Below are 15,689 nucleotides of genomic sequence, written 5' to 3' on the forward strand. Positions count from 1 at the left end.
AATCCGTTCTAGAACAATTAATCGCTATCGCGAATTGCTTTTTTAAGCGACACAGGTGGTTGGTAAAAGGCGTCTGTCCATGTAAAAGTGTAACAATGTACGAGCTAGAGGTAAGGCTGCCGGGGAGGGCGTTTATTCAACGAGCATGGCGAATTTTTAATGCATCGAGCGGTCCCCGCGGCCGTGACGAATTCCGAGCGTATTTATTCCACGCGAAAAACACGGGCCGCCACCCACTCCCGATGGGCGATTCATCTTTACGATGCCGACACGATTTCATTGCCATTGTTTCTAACAAACCCTCGACAATCGGCCAGCTGGTGAATTTTTTCTCTCGTGACCGCCGGTATGATTTGTACTTCGCACCGCTTGGAGGGAGAAAGAGAGAGAGAGTTTCTTTTTTAATCTTGCGGCGTGGGTAAATTAATATTTTTTTTATTAACCGGTACGAGCGGAGAAAATGTCGAAGGAGAAGTTAACACGCTGGCACGCTCGATCGTAAACTCGTGTCGCTGGAATTTTTATTGTTATTGGCTGCGGGACTTGAAGTGTTTATTGCGCACGAAAATCCGCGGGAAATTAATAAAGCATGGGCTTTAAAATTTCGTACGAGTTCACCTCAATTCTCAGGTGTCGAAAGTGTTTTATTAATTTGGCGGGCGATTTGTTCGTGCCCGCGGGAACTGGAGAAATTTAATTCGTTAAACTGTAGTTTCTTTGGGGAATTCGTTCGAATTGTATGTGTTTTTGGACGCGGTGAAATATGGATGTAGATAGATGTTGAGTTTGCTGGATATGGTGTAGAGTTGGATAGGTATTGATGTTGGCTGCGGATCTATGTAGTTATAGATTTAGATAGATGTGGAGATAGATGTCTGTAGATTTTGGTGACTATAGAGCTAAATAATGCTTAGGTAGCTATAGATTAATGTTGTTAGAGATGTAGATAGCTATAGATCTAGATAACTATAGACCTAGGTAACTATAGATCTAGATAACTATAGATCTAGATATCTCTAGATATAGGTAACTACAGATCTAGGTAATTACAGGCCTAGATAACTGTAGATATAGGTAACTATATATCTAGGTAACTATGGATCTAGATATCTCTAGATCTAGATAACTATAGATATAGGTAACTATATATCTAGATAACTATGGATCTAGATATCTCTAAATCTAGATAACTATAGATATAGGTAACTCTATATCTAGGTAACTATGGATCTAGATATCTCTAGACCTAGGTAACTATAGATCTAGGTAACTACAGATCTAGATATTTCTAGATCTAGGTAATTATAGGTCTAGGTAACTATAGATCTAGATAACTATATATCTAGGTAACTATAGATCTAGATATCTCTAGATCTAGATAACTATAGATCTACATATCTCTACAGATCTACATAAATCTAGATAACTATATATCTAGGTAACTATAGATCTAGATATCTCTAGATCTAGATAACTATATATCTAGGTAACTATAGATCTAGATATCTCTAAATCTAGATAACTATAGGCCTAGGTAACTACAGATCTAGATAACTACAGATCCACAATAGACAACTATAAATCTACACATCCACAGATCCAAATACCTATAAACCAGACATCAGCTCTCCTAAAACACACTCCTCCTCAAATAAACCAAAACCACTCTCCAACAGAAGCACTACAAAATATCATCCAGAAACCACCATCAAAACAATTCCACATTTATCCCCGTCAGAAGTCTTCCCGCCCATTCACGCGGCACTATCCATTCTAATTAAAATCCAGAATGCCATCAAACTCGGCCGAAGAAGACCGACACCAAGACTATAAAAAAGAAATTCCCGATAGAGGACGGACGGGCATTAATTACTCAATCGACTATAAGTTTCCGTCGAGCGTTCCTTCGCGGACGATTTCCGACGTTCGACCGACGGCGATCATAAAGATCGGGGACTCAAAAGTTTTTCCAATACCGCGGAAAATCATTTCCCCACCGTGAAAATCTGTTCTACATAGCGCGGCTATAGCCGGCGTCGTTGTTCGAGGACCTTATTTCGACGGGTTACGGCTCGCGGCCGTCGGATCACCAGCGAGACCGATGCTGAATATTAAAGACCGCTCATTAAAATTATTTACAACCGCGATTCGGTTTCGAACTGCATCGGAATTGCAGCCGCGCCGGTGCCGATTCAGTTTTATAATACTCCCCGAGGATTCTTTCACTGCGGGACAAAGGAAAATGGCCAAGTCTTTCCGTTTTAAGACACCCTTCGGGACCGATTTCCTTGCTGAAAGTGTCCTCGCGATGATTTAGATCCTTCTTCGGGAAACCTTTCGAATTTAAATGAGTTAGAAACGATATTCGATACGTTACTTCCTTGGTAATCGATTGTATTATATTTATGTTATATTTTATCACTAGATAATACGATGTATTTAAGCATGTGTATCTGTCTATTATTGACTTATTTGTCCTTTGTTTTTTATTATTATTGTTTATTATCTTATTGTTGTTGTTATATCACATTAATGTTATATCACATATAATGTTATATCACATTAATTTATATTACGATTTAATCACCCTCGCCGAGAAGCAAAGTTTAATGATATTTCGTATTAGCACGTGTTAACACTAGAACTACCAGATGCGTCAAAATGACTCATTCCTAAATTCTTTTACAATTATTGAGAGAACAATAGATCGTTCTGTGAGAGATTTCTAAAGATATTGTTTTAGTAATACGCAAATTGAGTTTTGAGTGACCGAAGTCTTGATAGATACTCTTGAGGTACCTATAGAAAAATTTTTAGAAGTTTGACTGCTTGGTAGTTCTAGTTTTAAATATATCAAAAAATCATCTGTCCAGTTGGAATCACTGGTATATAGGAGATAAAGGATTTAATTGTTTGAATCTATCTGTAATCTCTAAATTGACCTTTCGATTATTAGATTGTAGAAGAAAATGCTATAAGAATTGAAATGTCAGGAATTCTGTTAGTTACTACTCAATTTTTCGAGCCATTTTCAATGAAGCCATTGCAATTCTCTTTCGTGCTGAATTACACTTTGAAGGGGTGAAACCATCCCTGAATGATCTAACGAAATATATTCAAGAAATTCTGGATGTGAAATTATAAATAATCGAATGAATTATATTCAAGAAATTATGAAACTGTAAGTAGAGCAAGTGAAGGGTAATATTACTATTCAATTTTTCGAGCCATTGCAAATTTCTTTCGTGCTGAATTTCACTTTGAAAGGGTGAAACCATCCCTTGATACAAATATTTCTTTCCTATGATCTGGAGAACAGTAAGAAATAACGAAACAAGCTTACACAACAAATACACTCTTTCACATCTATAAAATTGCAAAATAGGGTTTCTCAAAAATTTGAATTCTTCAAAGTGAAATTGACCTTTCGATTATTAGATTGTAGAAGAATATACTGTAGGAATTGAAATGTCAGGAATTCTGTTAGAATGTAATTATTTTCTTTATTATCAGTTTTAACTAATAGATTATTGGTATTGGTCGACAGGTTACGGCAACATCTGCCCAAAAACGAAATGGGGAAAGGTGGTGACCATCGTGTACGCTATCATAGGAATGCCACTCTTCTTGCTCTACCTGAGTAACATCGGCGACATCCTCGCGAAGAGCTTCAAATGGACGTACGCGCGCTGCTGTCTCTGCAGGTGACCGTTTTCCTCTTATTTCTGTCTTGAGCACAGCCTCCACGATCCATCAGGACGATCGTCGATCGCCAGTTAACACTCAAGCAATTTCCGTTCCAGATGAAAACATAAAATTCGAAATAAAAGAAGTCATCTTTCTTTTAGGTGTCGGAGGAGACCTCGGGAACTGACAGAGAGGGGGGTTCAGAGAGACGGCGTCGATATTAGAAAGAATCATTGGCAGGTCGGTGACTTGTACTTAAAACAAAAAGTTACCTGAACGTAGTTTAATTTGAAACATAGGAGAAAAAGAAAGTTTCAATTTTCATTTGATTTAGCTACCTTGTTTCACACTCTGAGACTTTGAATCTAATTGGTAGTATTCTGAACTGTTTCGAAACTGAACTTAAGTTCTTCTTGAAAAGTTAATTTCGAAAAAGAAACTAGAATTCCCTTGAATTTGAATGTAAATTCTAGAAAATTTCATTGAGAAAAGAAATTCGAATTCTTTTGAGTCTGAACTTAAATTCTAGAAAATTTCATTGAGGAAGGAAACTAGAATTGTCTGGAGATTGAATTTAAATTCTCTTTGAACATTAGATTTCAAAGGAAAGTTTGAATTCTTTCGAACCTGAACTCGAATTCTCTTGAAAATTTGAATTCCTTCGAACCTCAACTCGGATTTTCTTGAAAATTTGAACTCTTCCGAACCTGAACTCGAATTCTCTTGAAAATTTGAATTCCTTCGAACCTCAACTCGAATTTTCTTAAAAATTTGAATTCCTTCGAACCTCAACTCGAATTCTCTTGAAAATATGATTCTTTTAAAGACGGATTCCGAGGAGTATCAATTTTTAGCTTCTCCGTTTGATGATTGTCTCCATAGACTGATGTTTGTGCACCACTGATTGCAACTGTTTGCTGAACAGATGGTTAACGTACACGGGAGAGACATAGACGCGTCCAGCGTAGACAAAGAAAGTTTAGAGAGCAATAACGGGGCGAAGGAGGGTGACGGGAATGACGATGACGATGATGAAAGCAGCAGCTACGATCCTCAACGCGTCACCGTGCCGTTGACTCTGTGCGTCGCCATTATGGTTGGGTTAGTACAGACAGGATTCAATTCCTAATACCACCGTTCAAGTATTCAATAACAAAACACGAAAAAACCATCAACCAATATCTAATTAACCTATGAACATTAATACCATTACCCACTCCAATCTCAAAAAACAATTATTTCTCTATTGTTCATATTTCACATCACTCTCCTATCTTCCATTTCAAATACAAAATTATCATTACACGTATCTTCATTCTAAACTCTTTACACTCGATAATTTTTCACCAGGAATATTCATTAATCCAATGAAATAAATTCAACATTCTTCACCATTAAGAAACATAGTAACAAGAAACAATATTTCATATTTCACATATCAATCTATTCAAAACAATTTAATATTACACATAAAGCTTTCTAATTCTACTGTATCCAATTAACACATTGCGTACCGTCTACTTTTCAAAAAACTGAATTGCTCGGATGGAAATTTTCAATGAGATCAACTTACATTGCTATACATACAAAAACTTAGATATCATATTGTTACGTAATGTATTTTAAACAGATAATCAATTCGTATCAAATTTTATATTTTTTCCAATGCTATGGTAATTAGCAAAATTGCATAGCTAAGTGTCTTTATATAAAAACGAGATTTCTCATTACCAGTACTCAATGTGATAATTTGTTAGATAACTAATGTCGAAAAAGAATGTGCAGCGTAAATTATTAGATGACAGTGTAACGTAAGCATTAAAATACCAAATAACAGGTAACTGTTCAAATTTCATATTTTTCTAAGTACTATAGTAATTAGCAAAATTCCATAGCCAAGTATCTTTATCTAAAAACGAGACTTCTCGTTGCCAGTACGCGATGTGTTAAGTCAGAGTTCAACAAATTCATCGCAGTAGTTTTTTTTTAAGAATGTTGCTGTTTTACGAACGGTAGAAACCTCGGATAGACGTAGAGCTAATTTCCGAGAGGTAGAACGAGGCCACTTAAGGCCGAGCCGAGGGCGCCGAATTATTTAGCGTGAATCGAACGGAGCAGAATTTCCGGTTCTAAAAGTTCGACGTTGCCGAACGACTTTTCCAGATACATTTGGGGCGGAGCGATCCTGTTCTCCGAGTGGGAGGAATGGAACATGCTAGACGGCTCTTACTTCTGCTTCGTCTCCTTATCGACCATAGGTTTCGGGGATATCGTCCCCGGCGACAAAATCTACGCGGCTCAGGGCCTAGATTTGTCCTTCATCTTCTGCTCCATGTACCTGATGCTCGGTGAGTGGCTGTTCCGAGCTTCGACACCTTATCTCACCCCTCGTTCCCCTTTTTCCTCGTGTCTATCGATCCTCTCTATATTCCAATCAATTTCTCAATCTTCATTTCGCAGCTACGCGATATCCGTCGACATCCGGAGTAAATAACAACGATTCTGTATCGATGAATTACCATTAACACGTTGAATGCCGCACGATATCAAAGTGTTGATCATAATAATTTACACGCCTTATATTTTCGAATAATCATCGTTTAACACTAGAACTACCGAACATTTAATACGATTAATATGCAATTCCTATAAAAATTGAAACAATAGATTATTGTCAGTTTCTTCAGGCATTCATTATAGTACTGAAATGATACTATTTATTTTCAAAATCATTTCGAATATTCAATGCTGCGAAGATATCAATAATTGCTGAACAAAAATATCGAAACCAGTCATTTTAACTGGTACGGTAGTTCTAGTGTTAATTAACACGTTGAATGTCGCACGACTTCATAGAGCGAAACACACAAAATGAAAAAATATAATATTAAATCATTTGATTGCATTGCATTCTTATTATTGCATGTTCATCTGGCCCAATGTCACCGCATGAGGCAGTATTATTTATAATATAGAAAAGTTTTCAAACAATCATCGTTTAATTAGGGTCACCGGTGACCCCCATGGCATTCAACGCGTTAACCATACCGTGAACCGATCGAATGACCGGTTTCGAAATTTAATTTAAAATTCTGTTTCCTTTCGTTCAACTGTATATCGATTCTGTTACTCGATTGATCAGTTCTTCCATTTTCGTCTTTCCTTTTGTGTCTGCCTCTGTTAAGGAAAATTAACCCAATTTGATTAGCTTTCTTTCGCAGCTAATCTTGGTATTATTTGTTCGGGATCAATCTGTTATTTAACCCATAGCACTCCAGGTTGTTTCGTAATCTATCAGCAGCTGCAACTAATTTTTATAGTATCCCTAGCGAAAATGAAAGATACTTTAACATTTCTTAGATCTTTTATTCTCCTTGTCAGTACAAAATTTGGATGTGTGGAAAATCGAATAATTTTAGGGTAGTTTGTTTAAGATTCATTAAAATATTTAATATTATAACTGGGGCAATATTGGAGCCTACAGAGTTCAAAGGGTTAAGTATCTGATATATAATATTAAAGATATACAGAAAAAGACAAATGTTCTGTTATAAGCACTTTTACAGTATAAATGTAACACGTCGCTAAGCTTAAACAAAAAGACGTGTGAATTGTCGATCTTTCTTTTTCTGGTAGTTTATTAGTTTCAGTGTTAAATAATTAGCGTTTCAATGCAAGAATAAAGAAGAATTCATTTGAACAGAAAATTCGAAGCAACTCGAGTCTCCCCGTCGATTCCCTTTCGTAGCGATTTTCCCTGGCCACCCCGTATACCGGACGCGGTAATATAAAAGATGAAAATGGAACAGCCGATACAATAAAGTATCGAAATGATATTTCACCGGGGACAGGGTAACGTTAACGATTATTTCCACGAAAAATAGAACGGACGTTTGACGAATAAACTCTCTCCGTCCAAAGCCCCGGGGCCGTTCTCGAACGATCAATGGGGATTCCCGCGTCGCTCCCAGCGAAGAAACAATGAAACAAAAGATCGATCGGTATCAATAATTCGTAACCCGGCGAGAAGTAGACGGAAAGAGAGAAAGAGGGAAAATAGAGGGAAAAAGAGAGGGGAAGATTTAAAAAACTATCGATGAACTCCCGGCACAGGCGGGCGGGCCGGGAGTTTATCGACGGGCCCGGGTGTTCCCGTCGTAATTGTTTCTTTGCCAGAACGACAATCGGATTCCCGGGGATTCCCGTGCAGTAGGGGACGGGGGAAAGGGGTACGAGCCTGGTGTCCCGTGGGCGGACTTAATCGTTCCGAAAGAGCCGGGACAGCTCTCTAATTCAGCGGTCCTCAAATTCGGCTGAGATTTTTCGGGAAGGTGACTTGACGATAGGGCTGATAAGGGAAGTTGTCGAATTTCGAATGAATTATGTTTAAGAAATTATGAAAGTGAAGTTATGAGTAATCGAATGAATTAGACTCAAGAAATTATAAAATTGATATTACGAATGATCGAACGAATTGGATTCAAGAAATTGTGGAACTGAAATTATGAATGATCGAACGAATTATATTCAAGAAATTATGGAAGTGAAATTATAAGTAATCTAATGAATTAGATTCAAGAAATTATGAAATTGATATTACGAATGATCGAACGAATTAATATTCAAGAAATTGTGGATGTGAAATTATAAGTAATCTAATGAATTAGATTCAAGAATTTACGAAATTGATATTATGAATGATCGAACGAATTAATATTGAAGAAATTGTGGAACTGAAATTATGAATGATCGAACGAATTATATTCAAGAAATTATTAATATTACTATTTAATTTTTCGAGCCATTTTCAATCAAGCTATCGCGATTTTCGAATTTCATTTTGAAAGGGTGAAACCATCCCTTAATAGAAATATTTCTTTCCTATGATCTGTAGGACGGTAAGAGATAGTGAAACAAGCATACACAAAAAATATACTCTTCCACATTTATAAAATTACAAAATATTTCTCAAAAATTTGAAGTGTTTCAATGTGAAACTCGGTGAAATAACATTCTAATGTATTAGACTTGACTTATTCTATAAGTTTCATAACTGTCAACGTTTCTTGAGATCTACTCCAAGATAAACTCGTGAGAGTTCCTTTATAAACCTAATAAACGTGAAACAAACACTTTGTGATGGTTAATTTCATTTTAGTAGTGTTAGTCAGGCGAAACTGTTATATTGTAACTACACAGCGTTACGTATAGATAAATAAATGGTACGCGGAGCACGGCGGATTGAGAATCACTGGCCTAATTCGGCGAACAAGCTTCGATTATCCGCTTTGGATCCGTGTATCGAGTCGTTCGACGCGTCATCCTCTCGCGAGCGCTTTGTTTCGCGCGCGGGAAAAGCGTTTCGGCGTTCGGAATCGTCGGCTCCGCGGATAATCTCGATGCTGGAGCGAGCGGTGTACAGGGGCCGCGTGTTTCTTCCGGCAAGGTTTACCCGCAGGTGAAAAGTTTCGCCCCGTGGACCAACCCTTCCACTTGATGGGGACTCGAGGGCCGTAAGTGTCGGGGAAAGGTGTCAAGGGTCGCGAGATCGATTGCTTTTTAACCTCGGCCACTTCGTACTGTGCTGGGCGAAAGTTTCACGGGTCGGTTTGCGTCTTGGTTCTGAGTAACTAAAGAGGTACCAATATTTTCGGCTTTCCTCTTTGCCACCTTGAACTTTAACCCTAATGACCACGATGTGACTTTGAGTCCCATTTCAACTTTTTATTCAAATTTTTCCGATTATTTCATATTGCATTTCCAAAAGGTTTTTTGGTCTTTGAAAACTTGGGCCCTATAAACAAATACAATAACATTTTAATCATTACTTTCATTCTCATAAGTGACTGAGGGTCACATCGTGATGACTCGTTATGAATTCGTTAGAGAAACACGTGGTATGATTAGGGTTAATTGCGAGATCAGTGAATCTTTGATGTCGTAGATAGAAAGTATGATAATCTAAGAATACACTTTGTTACTCTGGATGTTCGTCAAATGACGATCAACTAAGCAGTAACACTCCAAGCTTCTACTATCATTTGAAACTTGAAAAGACACTTTTTCTCTAAGTGTCCATCGGTACTCCCAAATAACGAGCAACTAACGAGGCAACAAAATTGCAACGAAATTAATTTCTAATTTCTCTAATTTCTAAGCTCCAAATGAACTTATAACGATTTTTCTAAGAGCAACAAAACAAACTACAGTAAATGTCAGTGAATCTAATGTTAACCCTTTGCGGACGCAGATTCTTCGAAACGTACGAAACTTTCGAGAGATAGAGATAAATTGCTATTCAAGTAATTAAATCATTTGTCTGCGACCTAGTTTTCCAAATACGAACATTTCGTCTCGTCCAAATGTCGATGTTCGTCCGCAATGGGTTAAAGAAACGTCTCGTCGATCGGCGAGAATCGAATGGCCGCAGTTTCTCTAACTCAGGTGTCACGGTGCGTTGCAGGTATGGCGTTGATCGCGATGTGCTTCAACCTGATGCAGGAGGAGGTGATCGCGAAGGTGCACACCCTCGTGCGTACCATTAAATATATCTTCCGGTGTGACAGGTGACCGAGCACCGTCCCGGGTCTCGCTCCAGCGTGCATGTACACCTGCGCGACGATCGGTGAGTCCAATTCCGTAACGTTTTATTCATGGAATATCTTTCGGGCGAATGTAATCGTGCCGGGCTTACGATCGCGCCGACCGGACGACGATCGGCGGCGAGTCGCATCGAAATACGGGACCGCCGGTTCACGATTTATGCGACGAAACACGCTGAAAAATTCCCTTCGACGGCTTCGATCGCTGCTGGAACCTTTCTCAGGCGGTGCTTCTCTTGCGGGATTGCTCTCTGCATTTTCCCTCGGAGCTTGCGAGCTCAAAGGAAACACGTTCGCAGCTCGGAAAAGGTTCCAGTTGGCGGATAATAGAAAAAGTGCGAGGATACTTCGACGTTTTTGTACGGAAGCAGATGGAAATGAGGAATTAATTCGAACATACGTGTTTGTAGTAATTATTGTATCTAAGAATTATACACCTGACCCTCGATTTACGCGGAATCTTTTCACGCGATAGTTTTTACGCGATCTAAATTTATTGACAAGGAATGAAATATACTTTTGTTTTCGAAAATGTCATTATTTCTCTTGTTAACGCATTGAACGTTGGCCCCGCGATAATGAGGGATTTTTAGTCTATCGTTTAATTGCTAACCCTACGTTCATGCAACATTTTAGATACGTATAACACAAATCCAAAATAAAATTTACAAAATCGAATTCCTTATTCTCTTCCGTAAGTTAGAAATTTTGGTTTGACCGATGTTTAAAAATGTATCAATATAATCACCGACACTCGCGTTTTTAGTAGCTGAAATTTAGCCGACGTTCAATGTGTTAAGCTTCACGAAATGAATATGTAGTTCTAAAACTTACACTCTTCAATATTTTGTTTTCTCCTGCCGACAAGCTCTATTCAGATTTTCGTTCGCTTACAACGAACCCACGTGGATTTTCGCGTAAATCGAGGGTCAGGTGTTCTCGCAGTCGTAGAATATTTCCCAGATCATAAGAGACTCATTTGTTTATCGAAACTGTAGCAATTATTGTGTTTACGAAATCTAGTTCTCGTTTCGAAGATTGAGACAATAGTACCGTTCGTTTCTTCTATAATTCAAGGAATTCAAGTTCAAAGCATTCGAATTTCATTCAATATACATCACGTGGTGGAACTTTTATTTTTCCTGGTGGGCACTCCAAGGTGAGGTGAAGGTGAAATTTCTTTTTTCAAATGGAATGATACGTTTTTTTATCCGCCATCAAATAGTGCGTTTTAAGACGAATTCGAGGACCTATTACTCAAGGTCATTCAGGGTCAAACTTGCAGGGAAATGGAGAAAAGGTGTGATCGTTTTATTTGGAGTGTCCACCAGGAAAAATAAAGGTTCCACCACATGATATCCTCCTTGGCATTGAACAACTTTCGTCTGAAACATTTTTGCGTATAATCAATATTTTCGGAGATACTCGACTGTAACGCTTTATAATTTCCACCCTGTATAAATAATATTTAACGAAATTCTCTTATCCCGCGTCGCGTTTACAACAAGGTTGTAAAGCTCAGTACAAATATGTTCTCGACGAACGTTTCTTCGAAACAAAACTCGCCTCGATCCCGAGGTTCGATCTCCTAAACGCTTCGATTCTCCCGAACAATTTTTCCCCGAAGGATCCTCGCCGAGTTCCCGCAGACAGGAAACACGGCAGACAAGATGTCGCGAGGTGGCACGCAAGATGTCCGCCAGGGGAAAGAAAAAAAACGGGAAAATAGAAAAAAGAGGAAACAAGATGGAAGAGCGCGGCGACGACGACGTTCGAGGCAGGTCTTCCGGGAGCGCGCTGTCACTCGCAAAAAGAGGGAGCTTGTTTCTATCCGCGACGACTCGAGGAATAGATAAAGGGAGCGAACGCCGGGATGAAATATGAAATCTTCTTTCAAGAGGAAATGTAATGAGGAGGTGAAGGGAAAAAAGAAATGGATCGGCGAGCACCTCGCAACGACGTTCTTTCCGTATCGTAATCGTTTTTTTTACCCCGGGAACGCTCGTATATCGGCATTGAATCTTATTGGAGAGAGCAATCTGCGCTCCACAGCGGAAAGAATTAACAGGTGACGTCATTTTAATTGGAATATTCCGGGAAATGAAATGAAGTCGCGTGATTTAAGGGATGAACAGTGTCTAGCAACGGTTACGTTCCCTTTTACGTCGCTCGAAATCGATTGACACATTCTCTGCCATTGGAATTTTCGGTTATATCTTATATAAAGTGCACTGACCTTTTCAATGATAGGTCTACGGAACGCGTCAATTTGACGTAGATTGAATTTTAAAAGTATTATTTAGTCGACCTTTACGATTTCGATTGATTGCAATAACGCAAATGAGTGTTTTAATTAAATATCTTTGAACCTTTGATTTTCAATATCTAAATGAATGAACAATTTTCCTAAAATCAATAGAATAAACTATACAATAAACCTCCGTGAATCTAGTGTTAAGGAAACTAGCTTTTTCTGGTACTTAACACTAGAAGTACCGAGCATTTACTATAATACGATTGATATGTACTTCCTATAAAAATTGTAATATAGGTTATTCTCAGTTTCTTCAGACATTCATTATAGAATGTATTAACGATTTAAAAATTTTCTTTTAATAAACATATCAACCACAAACCAATGCAAGTTCAACCATTTGGGAACACGAATATTAAATGTGGATAATACGTTTCTAAAGATTAAAAATATTAGTAAAAATATAGTCTTTTATTGATCTAATTAGTCATTACCACTTAATACAAATATTCAATGCTTTTAAGATATTAATTGCGAGACAAACAAGTCGGAACCAGTCATTTTGACTGCTACGTAGTTCTACTGTTAAGTTCAAGCTTTCGCTGACTTTTAATATATTTTCATATTATTTCTTTACGTTTTTGTTGTTTCGCGACGTGTTCCATTCTTTGACAGATGTCTCGCGAAACATGTTTCCTTACGAACATTCCGGAGTGTGTTAATTACGGTTTCAATCGAATTTAGGGTTTCTTGGACGATGCATCCGTTGAATTCGTAGTTGATAAGTTGATTTGATTTCGTAGTTGCACTTGTCAGAACTTTTCGTTAATAACACTAGCAAAAAAGATTCTATCCTCTTTCTGTATCTAGATCTACTCTATACCATACAGATTGCTAACAAGAAGAATAATGTTACATTCGAACTTGAAGGAACTAAATAATATTTAGGTTTGTTAAATTAGAAATCTTCACTACGAGTCTGACACGATATTGTAGGGCAAGGGGTTAACCCTAGTTAACCCTTGCACTTCAGAGGCGCCTCAATTGACTTGACAAATTGTCAAGTTTAATATTAACTATCAAACTTTGATACAACGTTATATGAAATATTGAAAAGAATAGTTTCATTCATCAATGAAAGAACTGATTAGAAAATGTTGAATATTTCCAGTGGAAAATTTCTGGAGTGCGAGTTAACCATTTGCAGACGAAGATTCTTCGAAATGTACGAAACCTTTAGCAGTTGAAGTTAAATTATACATCGATTGCTTAATTAATAGGAAAAAAGTAAACTACGTGCTGATCTCTTACTGTTTGACTAATTAAATCATTTGTTTGCGACTCAGTCTTCCAAATGTGAACATCTGACACCGAAATGTCGACATTCGACCGCAAAGGGTTAAGTTACTTCGTGTGAACAAAAAGGGAACTTTGTTCGAAGAATCATTTTTCTCAGAAAAAATTGATTACTCGTTCATTGATGAGACATGATTAATTTACTAAACGTTTCATTTGATTTTAGTACAGTTGCTAAACTAATAGACATCCGACGGTTTCAATTGTAAATCGAACTTGATGCATGCAGTTCGTTTCCTTGATAGCAATGCAGATTTCTGCATCACCCTGTACGTTAACGAACTCTGTGCCCTGCAACGCGGTACTAACGAATTCAACGAGCAAATATCCCCAATTAATCCGGGTCCCCAATATTTCGAGCTCGTTTCCCCGTTCCCCGACGCACCGGATTATCCGGACTCGTCTGTTTTCGTTGTTCGTTGCCCAAACAAGAAACCAGAAAACTTGTCAGTTTTCCGCCAAACAGAAGAGTCGATGCGTTATCGTCGACGACATCCGTCCGGACGATTTTAATTGGCTGAGGCCGATTTTCCGTGGAAAGAGAATCGAGAATAGGGAGACCGCTGAAAATAATCATCGAACGCGAGTTCATTCTGTGAATATTCTAAATTATCTGAACGATCAACATTGTTTTGCACGTAAGAATACTGTCTCTGATTACTTCTAAATGATAATTAATTGTATAGTATCTTTCTAATCTAACTCCTCCGTTGGAAATTTACGTTCACCGTTCGACAAATATTTGATCGAATATTTTTGAGGGATATGGTTCGCAGACACAGTCTCAAAGGCCACTCTAAATCCTTTTAATCTTCTGTAACGAGTAGTGACTCTGGAATCGCTGTTCGTTTACATTGCTTTAAGCCTATTATCGTTGATAAAGTTATGCTGTTATCGAATTTAAAGCCCTTTATAATCTTGTTTAAAGCCTTGAACTTTATCCCTGCTAATTACTGAACATCCTGAAGAATCAAATGTACTTTTAACACAATTGTGCAAGAAACTCTCCTTAAATTAACAAGAGATTGCGCAAGTTTTCCATCAACCGACATAAATTCGAAGTAAAGAAGTATTCGTTCGAATCGTCAAAGATTTCACTCCGAGCAGAGCAAAAGAAAAGATCTCGGAGCATGGTAAATTTTTCCTGTTGCAATTAGCTCAACGCAAAATAAATCTAGTAGATCATCTTTGTTTACAGAACCGTATAAACACGTATTTGTATGCATACGGTTTTTACACTGCGCAACTATGCATCGATATTCGATCGGCGTATATATACGGCAGCAGCGGCGAGAGGGTAATTTATACCGATTCAATTTTTATGCGCGTCGTTTGTTCCGGACCACATTTAAAAAAAAAAGAGCGAATCGATTCCAGTTACGGGGGGTTAAATGGAACACGCTGTTTCCCGTTGCGGTAATCAAAGAATCATAAAACCGCAGATAGAAAGGTCCATTCCCCATCAGACTAACGCGATAGGGTGTACTCGGCACGAATTAATGGGGTGGCGAAAGTGTCCGTATCGAGACACGCTTAGAACGATGATTATAAGCATTCAATTTCATTCTAATCGAATATCTCACGTGTATGCGTCAGAGATGGCTCAGAGATTCGGGGAAGGAATCGAAGATCTGGATGATCGGATCGAAAGTTTGAAGAATGACAATCGAAGAATCGAATACTTGTAGAACGATCGAGTAGAAAATCCGACGGAAAATTAAGGATGGGGACTGGTTAAATGAAAGATTCGAAGAACAGTCAGTTGAAAAACTGATCGAATCCAGGACTGA

At 38.1% G+C, this 15,689-nt stretch overlaps 2 protein-coding genes across 2 annotated transcripts in view; one reads left to right on the plus strand and one right to left on the minus strand.

Moving 5' to 3' along the window:
• LOC116429471 (uncharacterized) overlaps window positions 1-15,689 on the minus strand; it is a 91,219-nt gene that overhangs the window by 44,629 nt on the left and 30,901 nt on the right. The gene's annotated exons all lie outside the window — the stretch shown is intronic.
• LOC116429466 (TWiK family of potassium channels protein 18) overlaps window positions 1-15,689 on the plus strand; it is an 81,753-nt gene that overhangs the window by 24,006 nt on the left and 42,058 nt on the right. Inside the window, exons 5-9 of the transcript XR_004235506.2 lie at window positions 3,548-3,704; window positions 3,849-3,927; window positions 4,613-4,788; window positions 5,851-6,035; window positions 10,151-10,312. The gene's annotated coding sequence lies outside the window, so the exon portion shown is untranslated. The remainder of the gene's footprint in view (window positions 1-3,547; window positions 3,705-3,848; window positions 3,928-4,612; window positions 4,789-5,850; window positions 6,036-10,150; window positions 10,313-15,689) is intronic.

This window comes from Nomia melanderi, chromosome 1 (assembly GCF_051020985.1).
Source record: "Nomia melanderi isolate GNS246 chromosome 1, iyNomMela1, whole genome shotgun sequence".
NCBI lineage: Eukaryota > Metazoa > Arthropoda > Insecta > Hymenoptera > Halictidae > Nomia > Nomia melanderi.